Source organism: Neophocaena asiaeorientalis, unplaced genomic scaffold, assembly GCF_003031525.2.
Source record: "Neophocaena asiaeorientalis asiaeorientalis breed wild unplaced genomic scaffold, Neophocaena_asiaeorientalis_V1.1 scaffold426, whole genome shotgun sequence".
NCBI classification, from domain to species: Eukaryota; Metazoa; Chordata; class Mammalia; order Artiodactyla; family Phocoenidae; genus Neophocaena; species Neophocaena asiaeorientalis.
This window is the reverse complement of record NW_020185323.1, coordinates 440722-453660: the sequence shown is the minus strand read 5'-3', so window position 1 is coordinate 453660 and position 12939 is coordinate 440722. Positions and strand designations below refer to the sequence as shown.

At 40.1% G+C, this 12939-nt stretch overlaps 1 protein-coding gene and 1 pseudogene across 1 annotated transcript in view; one reads left to right on the top strand and one right to left on the bottom strand.

Moving 5' to 3' along the window:
• Window positions 1-12939, bottom strand: part of EFHC2 (EF-hand domain containing 2) — a 185144-nt gene that overhangs the window by 123860 nt on the left and 48345 nt on the right.
• LOC112392465 (putative deoxyribonuclease TATDN2 pseudogene) lies at window positions 7603-10161 on the top strand (annotated as a pseudogene).

Sequence of the window (12939 nt, the reverse complement as noted above, 5' to 3'; positions counted from 1 at the left end):
TACTAGAATGTTGTCATATTTGTGTTGAGTGAACATTTCCGGTAAGATGCTGTTGGATGGGTACAGGGTTTCCTTCTGGGGTGATGAAAATGTCTTGGAACTAAATAGAGGTGATGGTTGTACAACACTGTGAACATATTAAATGCCACTGAACTGCACGCTTTAAAATGCCTAAGGGTTAATTTTGTTATGTAAATTTTACCTCAATTTTTAAAAAAAGATGTGGGATGCCGAATTATATTGAACACTAAAATAGTAAACGTTATGTTATATGAATACTGTCTCAATTTTTTTAAAGTAGGGGGGAAAAAGATGTTGTTGGAACACCTAAAAGGACAAGAGAGCTGGGGTTCCATCAAGCTTTCAGTAGAGGTAGTGAGGAAGAGCAAAATATGCCACCCTAGAAGGTGCCACTTTAGAATGTGGATTATTTTGAGCTGAAGACAGAGCCTAGCAGACCCAGGAAGAACTTTTTACCTCTCCCTTAACTGCCTAAAAGAACTTAGACACGAAACCTGCACCAGGAAGAGAGCTATTACCAGAGAAAACTTATTTATATCAGAAAGCCTTATCCAGCATGGCACGGCAAACATTTGTTTACCAAACACTTGCTCTTCTCATTTTCCTGTGAATGATCTTTGAAGCCCCAGACCTCTACCCCCCATCTACTTAGCTCAGGATGGTATATACGCCTCAAGTACCCGACTGCCAAAGAGTCTCATATTTTTATGGGGCTCCGATATGTACAAAATTTCCTTTTCGTCCATTAATCTGTATTATGTCAATTTAACTATTACTCCAGAGAAAGAATCTAAAAGGGAAGAAGGGAAAAGTTTTCTGCTCCTACAGTAATATTCAATCTGGAATTTTTTTTCTTTGTAATTGGGTAGGAAAGTGTAGAGAGACTGTTCATACCCCACCTACCTCCATGTAGTGAATGCTACTGGTATAAATTTGTGCATGACCAAACGGCCAGAGATCAGCTGACAATATCGTCAAGCATATAATCATTAAATATTTATCAAGCAAATGATGCACTGAAAGAGAATAAACGATGCTCAGTGGAAACAAAAAGAAAGACATGATTTCAGGTTGGACTTCAATATTTCTAGACGAGGGACAGACTGATATTTCATGTTCTGGTCCCCTGAGAATACAGGGCTGATGAACTCCAGCGTGAAAGGTAGAGAGCAAGTCAGAGCAGTAGAGATGGAAAGATAGAAAAAGAAGAGGGAGAGGAAACTGTAAAATGTAGCAAAATGGCATTTGAGGGAAGAGATACCAAGTAGATTAAAAGTGATCTCACAAAGGTGAAAGACCTAATTGCAATGGAACTTGATGTACCAGAGAATCCAGAGAGAACAATCTAAAATAAAAACTGAGAGAAATGAAAATTTATAGAAACATAATTATGATACAAGGTTTCATCATAATTTATGATGTCAAGCAGAGACTAGATAAATAAGGTCCTAAAGGATGTAATTGGCTGTAATTTTCTTGAAAACGGAATGTAAATGTCATTTGGCAGGTTGTGTGATCTTCCATTCCCCACAGGCCTCTACAAGCCTTGTATTATATGAGGTTACCTGCCTGATCCCCAAGGCATTCAGATTTTTGATGCTAGCCAAGAGGATATAAAATCTGAAATCAATTAGCTTTAAATACTAGATATTTCCTCATATAATGGAAAAAAATTTAATGTTAATATTTCTGAAATCAGATTCTTCTTACATGTAAAGCCAAAAGAAACTCAAAGCAGTCAGGAATGCATTTTAACGAGGAACATAGATGTAACTTGATGTAAGGTGTAAATTTAGCCTTGTGGGGAAGGAGTTAGTTCTGTTTTCACGTCAACTGAGTTCTCTGCTTTGCACTGCATATCCCAAATAGCTGGATTTTAACATCAATTTGGAATCCTAATTTTCACTTAAAATGTTTTCAAAATGTTACTGTCTGATGTAGCATTGACATAAAAATGCTAGAAGATTGTCCATCGTGTGCTAGGCAATGCAATCATAAGGCAAAAACAAAAGTCTAATCTCTCAGAATAAATCACAGAATTTTAAAAGATCGTGAAGCTGGTATGACCAATGCATGAGTCATAAAGACTATTACTCAGGAACCAAACATCTGAGTGTCAAAAGCTTACAGCTGAATTCCTAGAGAAGCTGTTAGGAAAGAAAGAAGCACCAGTAATGTTCAATAAAGCTCAACATTTTATAAAGAGATCAACACCATAAGTCTAAGTTTAAAATGTTTATGTTCTATTTAATGAAAAAGGCTCAGATTTAAATTGCGAGGTACTAAAGAAGAAGGTACATAATAGTAAGGATAAATGCATGCTATCATAGGTTAGTTAGTAGACAATAAAAATTTGTGTACATCTAATGCAGTGTTGTTTATTCTTCTGGAAAAAGATGTTATTATTATTGTTTTTTGATGTGAACCATTTTTAAACTCTTTATTGAATTTGTTACAATACTGCTTCTGTTTTATGTTTTGGTTTTCTGGCCATGAGGCATGTGGGATCTTAGCTCCCCGACCAGGGAACGAACCTGCACCCCCTGCATTGGAAGGCGAAGTCTTAACCACTGGACTGCCAGGGAAGTCCCCAAGGTGTTATTAAATCAATGGTTTCTCTTATGACTATGGAATCTCAGAATTATTATCATATGTGAAGGGCAGCACAATATAACACCCCAAAATATGCTTCTTTGGTATAAGAATTATCTCGAGCTGATCATTTTTAAGAAACAGCTGAGAAAGGAGAAGCTCTGAAATGTGAGTAAAAGTTATCCTTTTGTAAGAGACTTTTACATTTTTAATGGAAATCTCCATTGGTAAGGGTTTCTCCCTCTCTGTGCCAGAAAAAGGAAGATAACTATATCTCTAGAAATGCATCAATGGAGAAAGCATGAACTTAAATCTGCATAACTGTACCGACCTTTATTGTGCTTTGCCTGATAACCTCCCATAACTGGCTCCCCATACCCCGAACATCTTTTGCCTTTAGCTGGAACTAGTATTTAAGGTGGTGGCTTGGGATATTTGGGAAAGTTACTCAGTTTTCCTGGTATCTCCCATGTATACAGGAGGTAAACATGCTATTAAACTTGTTTGTTTTTCTCCTGTTAAGCTGTCTTTCATTACAGGGGGCATCTCAGCCAAAAACCTAGAAGGGTAAAAGGAAAATTATTTTCCTTCCCTACATAGGCTAATTCAAACACACAAAAAATTTTTTAATAAATTTAAACTACAGAAATCATAGCCATCAATCACAAACAATACAACTAAAAATGTATCATGTAACTATAAACAAATATTGTCACCCCTAATAGTTACTGTGAGGAGAGCAAATTTTAAAATACAAAAAATAAGTAGAGAATTTAATAAAATTTAAAGAGGTACAAACCTATAAGATACAAGCAAATCTGTACTCTTGGGTATATTACTGGATTTAGATTATAACATATGAGAATTTAGAGTTAAAGACAGCCGACGCAGGTAAATGTACTAACTCAGTGATTCTCAGCCTTCTCGGCTTCACATTAGGAACTTAAAAAACAAAAAAAAAACATACCCAAGCCTAAATAAATTAAACAGGAATCTTGGAGGCAGTTAAGAGGGGCATTAGTATTTTTTTTAAAGCTCCAGAAGTAATTCTGAAATGCAGTCACAGTGAGCAATGGATTGAACAAAAAGTTTTGGAAGTGCAAAAATTTGTCATAAGGAAAACAAGTCTAAAGCAAAAAGGATAAAAGCACAAATGGATAAATTTGAAAGGAGAAAAACAACTGCAATAAATAAATTCAAGAGTTTTTATTAATAAATAAAATAAGTAAGATTCTAGCATTGGGGAGGGAAAAAACTTTCCTCTACCCTTCTAGGTTCTTCTGACTGGTCTAACTGAATTAAACTGACGTGAGACAGATTAACAGGAGAAAAACCAAATTTCATTATGTAGTATAGGGGCTCCATAAGAATATGAAGCCCAAAGACAAGTTAGGCAATTGAAGCTTATATGCCATCTGAGAGAAGGGGAAGTGGGTACGGGTTGCGACTTCAAAGGGGAGGAAGGCAATTCACAAGAAGATGAAAAAAAGCAAATGTTTGGTAAACAAACGTTTGCTGGGCCATACAGAAGCAATGGGAGAAAGAGAGGAATTTTAACCGACACTTTGCTAGGTGCCTCCCCGTCTCCCTTCATGGAACAGGTCCTGTATCTAAATTCTTTTAGGCAGTTAGGGAGAAAGTCAAAGGCTCTTCCTTAGTCTTTTGGGCCTTGACTGTTTTCAGCTCAGGATAATCCACATGCCTAAGAGACACTATTTGGGGTGGCAAATTTTGCTCCCCTGCACTAGCAAAGATAATCAAAGAATGTAAATAAACAAAATCAGAAACGAGATAGTGCACGACATAGAAATGTAATAAATTATAAGATGTAAATTATCTTATTATAATAAATTATTCAAGCTTTTATGAACATAAATTTTAAAACCACAATTAAATAAGTGATTTTCTTTAAGAACTGTGAAGTATCAAAACACAATGAATAAACTAATAACCAAGTAAGAAGTAAAAAAATTACCAAAGTATTGCCCCAACAAAGGCTCCAACCAGGATGATTTACTAATAGATTCTTTCAAGCTTTCAAGGGAAAGAAAAGCACCACTTTATATAACTCCCCCAGGATACCAAAAAAGATGGAAAGCTATAAAGGTGAATTCCAATGCCTAATACACAAGGTATCAAAAAAAAAAAAAAAGAAAGAAAACTATGGAGCAATAGTTTTCACCCTGGCTTCACATTAGAATCACCTGTAGAGCTTTATAAACTCGTGATGTTTGGGCCACATCCACACCTATACACACCCACACACAATGAAATCAGAATCCCTCAGGTCAGGCACAGGTATCAGTGATTTTAAAGCTCCCCAAGTGATTACAATGTGCAAGCCTAGGGTGAGAACTACTGTTCCAGAGCAATTTCACTATTTATGATTTATAGAGCAAAGATCCTAACTAAAATACAAGCAAACAAAATTCAAGAGTCCATAACAGTCATAAGCAAACTACACAAAAAGCAGCATTTTCCTCACAGATGCAAAGATGTTTCTAAATTAGGAAGTAAGAGCAAATATATAATGATCTCAAACTGTTTCCTACCACATACGTTTTAAAATTCAAGAGTAATTCCTTAACAGGATAAAAAAGCATCTGCTTTAAACAATAGCCTACATATCCAGTATTATATGTAATTGAACTATGTGTCTGCTACAATCAGGAACAGAACAAAAATGCCCCTACCAACATCATGATTTAATATTTTTTAGGAGTTCTGGACAATGTAAGAAGTAAAAATATTAGCAAGAAAGAGACAAAAGCTATCATTATAGACAAAATAATGGCATAGGGAAACGCTGAAAAACTAAGAATAAATAAAAGATTTCAGCATAACCACAACTGAATCCAAAATATTCTTATGTACTAGCAATAACCACCTGAAAATACAGTGGAAGAAAAAGGTATGTTCACAATAGAATAAAAAATTACAAAACACTTAAAAATAGTTTTAATGAAAACTCTGTGACCCAGATAAAACTCTAAAAGTATTTACTAGAAGATATATGAAAACTTGACAAATAATAGGACAGGCAAAGTATATTCTGGATAAGCAGACTAAAATAACATATTTCAAATTGATATTTCATTGATGTTTTGGAAGGACTTGAAAAAATAATTCTAATTTCATCTGATAAACAGTCAGCCTATTAAAGATAATTATGAAAATTAAGAGTAATGTAGAAGACCTAACTGTCCTAGATTTTATACCTTACTTACTATTATGCTTCAGTTATTAAAACAGTGCAAAACCAGAGTAATAAGAGACACACTAGTGTGTGGAAAAGAATAGATAGTCTGGAAATACGCTCTATTACATATAGGAATTTAACACATGATGAAAGAGGAATCATGTCAGCAAGTGAAAAAAGTACTAACTTGGAAAACCATCAATGTATATCTCCACCTAAAATAAATTATAACCCAAAATAAATACCAGATGGATTATCAGCTTAAATATAACAAATCAATCCCTTTTAGCCTCCAAAAAAAATTATGTATGTGGCAAAGCCCTGAAAGGGAGGATGACCATTCCAGGTTTAAGAGAAAAAGACAAAATTATGAAAGAAAATATTAAAATTTAACTACAAAAACAAAAACAAGTTATAACTTCAATAGGCTAAAATATAAATTAAAAACAAGCAACATAAAAATAAGAAATTTAGAACATATGACAAAAGCTTAATTTATAAAAAAAATTTTAATTAATTCTTAAAGGATCTTAAAAAAGAAATAAAAACAGAACTTAAAATGCAGGAGAGGTTCAATTAAAAAAGGAAAATATTCACTCTAAAAAAGTATCAGGTAAGTACAAATTAAAATAACAGTGAGCTGCCGGTTTTGTTTGTTTCTCCTATTAAATGAGCCTGGTAGGGTTATTCATTACCCATGGTATTTCAAATTATTGCAGTTCTTCTGAGGTAGTGTGATGCTCTGAAGAGCCATTTTAAAATTCCTATACTTCTTCTCAGGAACTCCATTTCCGGGCACGCAGCCCAAAGAAACAAACCAAAATATGGAGAAACATATGTGCAAAGATGTTCTTTGCAGCATTTTTTTTATTACACAAAAAAATTAGAGTGGGGTAAATTAAAGATCTAACAAGAAAGGCAGGATCTGGTGAATTATGGCACATGTATGTATTCTATGGCATATTATGAAGGCAGTAGTATGATGTTTTTTAAAACGATGCAGCAATAAGAGAAATGCTTAGGATATGCACAAATGTTGAGTGAAAAAAAACCACAGGACTGAAAATGGTAACATACTACAACTATGTTTTCAAAACCATGTATATTTAAACTATGCTTTATAAACCATAATTATGCTTTTCAAAAACACTAGTGGGGGGGGTGGGGGGAAAGTAACAAAAAGCAAGCAATGGCGGCAACTCCAGTGACGGGCTGTCTGCGACGCACACGAGGGGCGGGGGGCAGTAACAAAAAGCAAGCAATGGCAGCAACTCCAGTGACGGGCTCGCTGCGACGCACACGAGGCAGGAGCGGGCGGGTGCGAGGGACCGCTGTGGAGAGGAGGGAACAGACCTGAGGTAGAAGAATGCGGGCGAGCACCCTGTGTGGCGGGAGTACTTCCGGTGGCCAGGGCAGGTGGGTGGAAGGAGCTGTGCCCTCCCCCCACCTCCTCCAGCGCTGGGTTCAGCCCCGCCCTCCTGAACTCCCTCGGCAGCCTGGACCTCTAGGCCACCAGCCCAGCTCAGGGGCCCCTGTAACAGACCTGAGGTAGAAGAATGCGGGCGAGCACCCTGTGTGGCGGGAGTACTTCCGGTGGCCAGGGCAGGTGGGTGGAAGGAGCTGTGCCCTCCCCCCACCTCCTCCAGCGCTGGGTTCAGCCCCGCCCTCCTGAACTCCCTCGGCAGCCTGGACCTCTAGGCCACCAGCCCAGCTCAGGGGCCCCTGTGTGGGGTCCCTAAATTACCTTGCAGCCTTTTCGAGGGCTCTGACATCGCACAAGGGCCTTGTATTCCAAACCAAATAGAAACGCTTTCTAATCCCAGAAGTGCTTTGATGTCCCATGAGTGCCTTGGCGCCCCGGAAGTAACTGTGTAAAAAAAAAAAGTCGCCGCCATTTTTCCCGGGAGCTCACTGAGGGCTTCGAGGCCGAGCCAAGCCTTCAGTCGATCCTGGATCTTTGTGACTTTTCCGAATAGTTTTGAGATCACAAACTCTGTGGAAGGACTTTGACATCTCTGGAACACGGAGAACCGTGATGGGCGAGTGAAAGAAAGGAGTAAGTTCCCTAAGCCGCGGGGGTGGGAGCGGCGCAAGATAAAGGACCACAAGGATCCCCCAGCAAGCACGGATGCCTCGGGGGGCCCAGTGACGTGGCCTCCTCCAGCCAGCCAGCTTAGGGCTCCGCATTACGTTCAGGGGAGCCTAGCCGCCCGGGTGCCTGAAAGCTCAGAAGGAGGTCCTTGTGGCCTTCAAGCCGAGGTTTCCTGGGGTTCATCCTGTCAGGGAAATTCCACCTCCTCATCTTACTTCTCTTTATACTCTTCCCGTTCCTCAGGTTCGCGTGTGGGTGGAGCAGCCTCCAAAGACTACCTGATTCGGAGCACTCCGCGTTCCTCTCGCCCGTGGAATCGCCCCAGCGCCATCCCCTTTGTGCTTTGCCAGCCCCGTTCTAGAAAAAATGGCTTCTTCAAAGGATTTCTACGACCTTACGGGTAATTCCAAACATAGTTTCTATAGCTCCATAAACCCTGAATTCGCAGCCATAGCTGAGGGTCAGAATAATGAGACTGAGGAAGTAGACGAGGGCCAGAGAAGCTGGGGTAGACAGCAAGACGAAGACTCTTCAATGATATATGTGAAGGCGATCCGGGGCATGCTGGGAACATTGATGGCAGAAGGAGAGGCTGCCACTGATACAAATTGGAGCACAAGACAGCAGCCCAGCTCTGGAGGAAGATCAGCCACAGATGTCCCCTTCTCTGCTCCTCAAAGCATAGTGTCTGCCTCAGAGGGCAGAGAGAAGATAGACATCAGCGACTTCTGTGACAGGAGAATGATGGTACATCGTGAGAAGCCACTTGGTGACCCAAGGGCACTCATTTTTGAAGGCAGCTCTCCAGCCCTGAAATTTCTAGGCAGACCTGACTGTCATTCACAAATCCAAAAGCATCAAGATAAGAGTATGGTAATTGAGCACCCTTCTTCAGGAGGTGGCTGGTCTGACGTGGATGAGATTTCTGCCTTCAGATTCCCTCAGGAGGAGCCAATCTCACTCAGTGCCGCAAGAATTTCAAGGCCTCCATCCTTCACAGCTGAGCCTGTCACCTACTGGCCTAATTTGTATAGTGGTCCTTGGCATGATTCTGCCAGCTACTGGCCCAGTAGTCCCAAGCCTCCTTGCTCTCTCTCCATGGGCGGCGGCAGCAGCAGCAACACATCCCAGGCTGGGAAGAGCAGCCAGAGTTTCTTGAGTGGTTATACCTTCAATCTTCCAGTGTACTCCCCAACCTGGTCCAGAGAACTGAAGTCATCAGAAGAAGATCAGTCTCCGAATTCTCATTCATTTCATTTCTCCAGAAGTTCAGAAGCCAGGATGAAGGAGAGGAGACACCATCTCCAAGAGGAGACACCATCAAGTTCTTGGGGAGGACATGCATCTCATTCCCTGCCAGGGAGCCACTGGAAAAAAAGCCTTCAGGAGGGTTTCATTGATACCCATTGTCACCTGGACATGCTCTATTCCAGGTTGTCTTTCACAGGGACGTTTAACAAGTTCAGAGAAGTTTATAGCAGCTCCTTCCCTAAGGAATTTCACGGCTGCATCTCTGATTTCTGTGATCCCCGCACACTGAAGGATGGTATATGGGTGGAGCTGTTGAAAGAGGATCTGGTCTGGGGGGCCTTTGGCTGTCACCCCCATTTTGCACGTTACTACCGTATGAGTTACGAAGCAGATATTGTGCAAGCCTTACGGCACCCCAAGGCTGTAGCATATGGAGAAATCGGCTTGGATTACTCCCACAAGTGCAGCACACCTGTCCCACAGCAGCACAAGATATTTGAGAGACAGCTGCAGCTGGCCGTGACTCTAAACAAGCCCGTGCTGATCCACTGCCGAGAAGCTGAGAAAGATCTGATGGGCATCCTGAAAAAAAATGTGCCCTTTGACTACAAGATCCATTGGCATTGCTTCATTGGCAGTTACGCAGTCATCGAGCCCCTTCTGGACTACTTCCCCAACATGTCTGTGGGCTTCACTGCAGTCGTGACTTACCCTTCGGCCTGGGAGGTCCATGATGCTGTGAGAAAGATCCCACTGGAGAGAATCGTCGTGGAAACCGATGCTCCCTACTTCTTCCCTCGTGGGGTTCCCAAAACCCTTTGCCCATTTGCCCACCCAGGCCTGGCCCTGCATACGGTTCAAGAGATTGCCAGAATCAAAGGTCAGCCACTCTCCCACACCTTGGCCACCTTACGAGAGAACACTAGTCGCCTCTACAATATTTAAGCAGAGAGGGCACAGTCAGGAGTCTTCCAGAAAACGGAGACCAGCAGGCTGACAACATAGACTTGGTTTGAACTCTGCCTGTGTCCCAGGTCAAGGATGTGTTTGGCAAGCCCATTGGAACAGAAGAAACCAGGACAGGATGTTCTCCACAAAACTTCTTCATAAGACTTCTGCTTCCGGCTGGTAGGGTGGGGTGCAGTGGGATGGGAGGAAGACTAAGGGGAAGTGCCCTTGATGTTATTAGGGGTTTCCTTCCAGCCCAGTTGTGCCAGGGTAGTCAGTAGAGAAGAAAGAGTTCCATAAGGTTCTGGTTTGCTAATCCAAATCCCTGTTCTCTGCAGCCTGTGTTTCTGAGCAGTTGGTGACTAAAGTCACCCACCTACTTGTCTTTAAAAAAAAAAACAAAGCAAGGAATGTTGAATTTTAGAAGTGAGCTAGGTGATTTGTTCCGTTTATTCCCAAAATGTATTTGTTATTATAGGAATTCTATAGTCCATATGGGTTGTTGTTAAATTTGTAAATTCAGTGACTGTTCAACTTGCAATTTCTTATTTCTAAAGATAAACCAACAGTAGCATTTCATCTAAGAGGAAATCAATTTAGATAAAAATTAGTTAATAGTCATAAGGTGCCAGGGAGGGCTGTGGGGGACCTTAGAATTGATGGGAGCCAAATCGGTTGAATTTTACAACCACTGAGGAGATGAGTTTTGAATCTGAACTGAACTCCCTCCCCACACTTGGATAATTCCAAAGCTCTTCAGATAACTAGCATACTAGTAATAGCAACTCTTCATTCAAATTGCTCTGATTCTTAACAAGGCCCAAATGTATATCATTTAGAAATACCATTCTCCACAAGGGCAGAAACAGAGAAGAGCTTCAGCTGCCCATTTGGCAAACAGCCTTCCTCCTTGAGAAATTAAAATGAACCCACATTTTAAGGAAAACGTTTGAGTTAGGAAATTTAGCTTTGCCATCCAAGGCACACACCTAAGTCTAGGAGTCCAATTACTGGATGAGAAATTCCATTTTTAAAATGGAAAATCTCTTTTACTCTTGAAAACTAAATCAATGAAAAGAGGCCCAGCATACTTCAGACTTCTCTAGTTTCCTTTGTGCCTATTTATGAGGATCCAGAAAAATCAGCTGGCTCCTCACCATCTGGTTCTCAGCTCAGAAGTCTCCTCCACAGAGAAGCCCTCCCTGACCACCAATCTGTAATTGTTCACCTCACCTGGGAGGAAAAAAAATCCTGGACTTACTATTTTGATTTAATCCTAGCACTTAGCCCTGTCTGAGATTGTGTTGTTAATAGATATGTGTGTTCATTGGTTATCTTCCCCACTATATTGTAAGTTTCCAAGCTTGTTAGTCTCATTCACACTGTACATACACCCGATGTTAGAAGAGTGCCTGGAACGGAGCAGGCACTCAGCAAAGATTTCTTGGATTAACATATGAATGAATAACTAACTTCGTTAACACCTGGCAGTTAATGATAGTATTTGGGCGAGGTGGCAGATATTAGTAAGAGACTAGAGTAATAAGCCATCCTAGTTCTAGCATTCCTCTTTAATTTACAAGGCAAGGCAAGGTTGAAAGGCCACCTATATTCTGCTGGTAGATGTCATCCATAATAAAAGAAATAAATGAAAAAGATCAAGCTCTACCAGGAACTTGACAGTTCATATTTCCTATAAATAACACTGAGTATAGCATAGATTTCCCCTTTGTTGGGAATCCAGTCTTTTGAGAAGAAGAAAGCTGTAGCTGAAGTGCTTCACTTTCCTTAGTAGAACAAAAGAAGCTGATGCAGTGTTAAAGGTGCAACTTGATTATATTTTTCAAGACAGAAGACGTTCAAAAATTAAGCCAATGTTTTGAGTTAGGAAGGTTTTTTTCCATTTAATGTACACTTTAAATAGACATTGTTCACAGTGTGTCCCTCAACCCACTGGAGCCCTGAGCTTGTGATAAACAATTTTAGGGAAGAGGGTTCCATGGGCACACACTTTTGGTAAATAATGAGTTGTACAAAGTTCCTCAGATTTTTTTTTCATTTCACATTTCCTGTGATATGCTAATGTGAGCCACAAATACCCAAGAAGGTGTTTCTCAAAGTTACTTCTAGATTAATCTGATTAACTTGAGGTACAATTCAATGAGCTCAAGTTCTTTGGAAACACGACCTTAGTCACAGTCTTGCTGTTGTGATGCCCTTATCACATTTTGTGCATATCTCCACTCATCACATTCCTTTCTCACAACATAAGATCTGTGGAGAACACAATGTTATTCATCTGATTCTAGCAAAGTGACATTACCAAGTGAGCATTTTAAAAATGGGTGTGAATGAACGGTTGCTTTTGTAAGCACACAATCAACAAGATAAACAGGATATACACATATTATAATTAAAGTAAGTTTCCTTTCCAAAAAAAAAAATGATCTCCTTCTTATATGGAGAAAATATGTTCCTTACCTGCTCCTCTCCCTCTACAGTTTTGATGGCAAATGCACAGACCATACTCTGCAGTGTTTTCTAACGTGCAGGAGAGAACCTTGCCATAATTCAGCTTTATTTCTTTAGGAAAGGGAGTGAGCAATATAGTCTTTTCTGAGTGTAGTATATCCAGAGTGGCCTAAGTCAAAACTCACAATCTTCCTTTACTTATTTCTTGAATACAGTAAAGAACACTTGTTTCATCTATTCATGTTACTAGTAAAAAACAAAAACAAGAAAAAAAACAAGAACCAAAGAAACCACAAACAAAAAAACCCAACAAAAAAACACAAAAAACCCACAAAAACAAACAAAAAAACAAGTCCTGATCCAG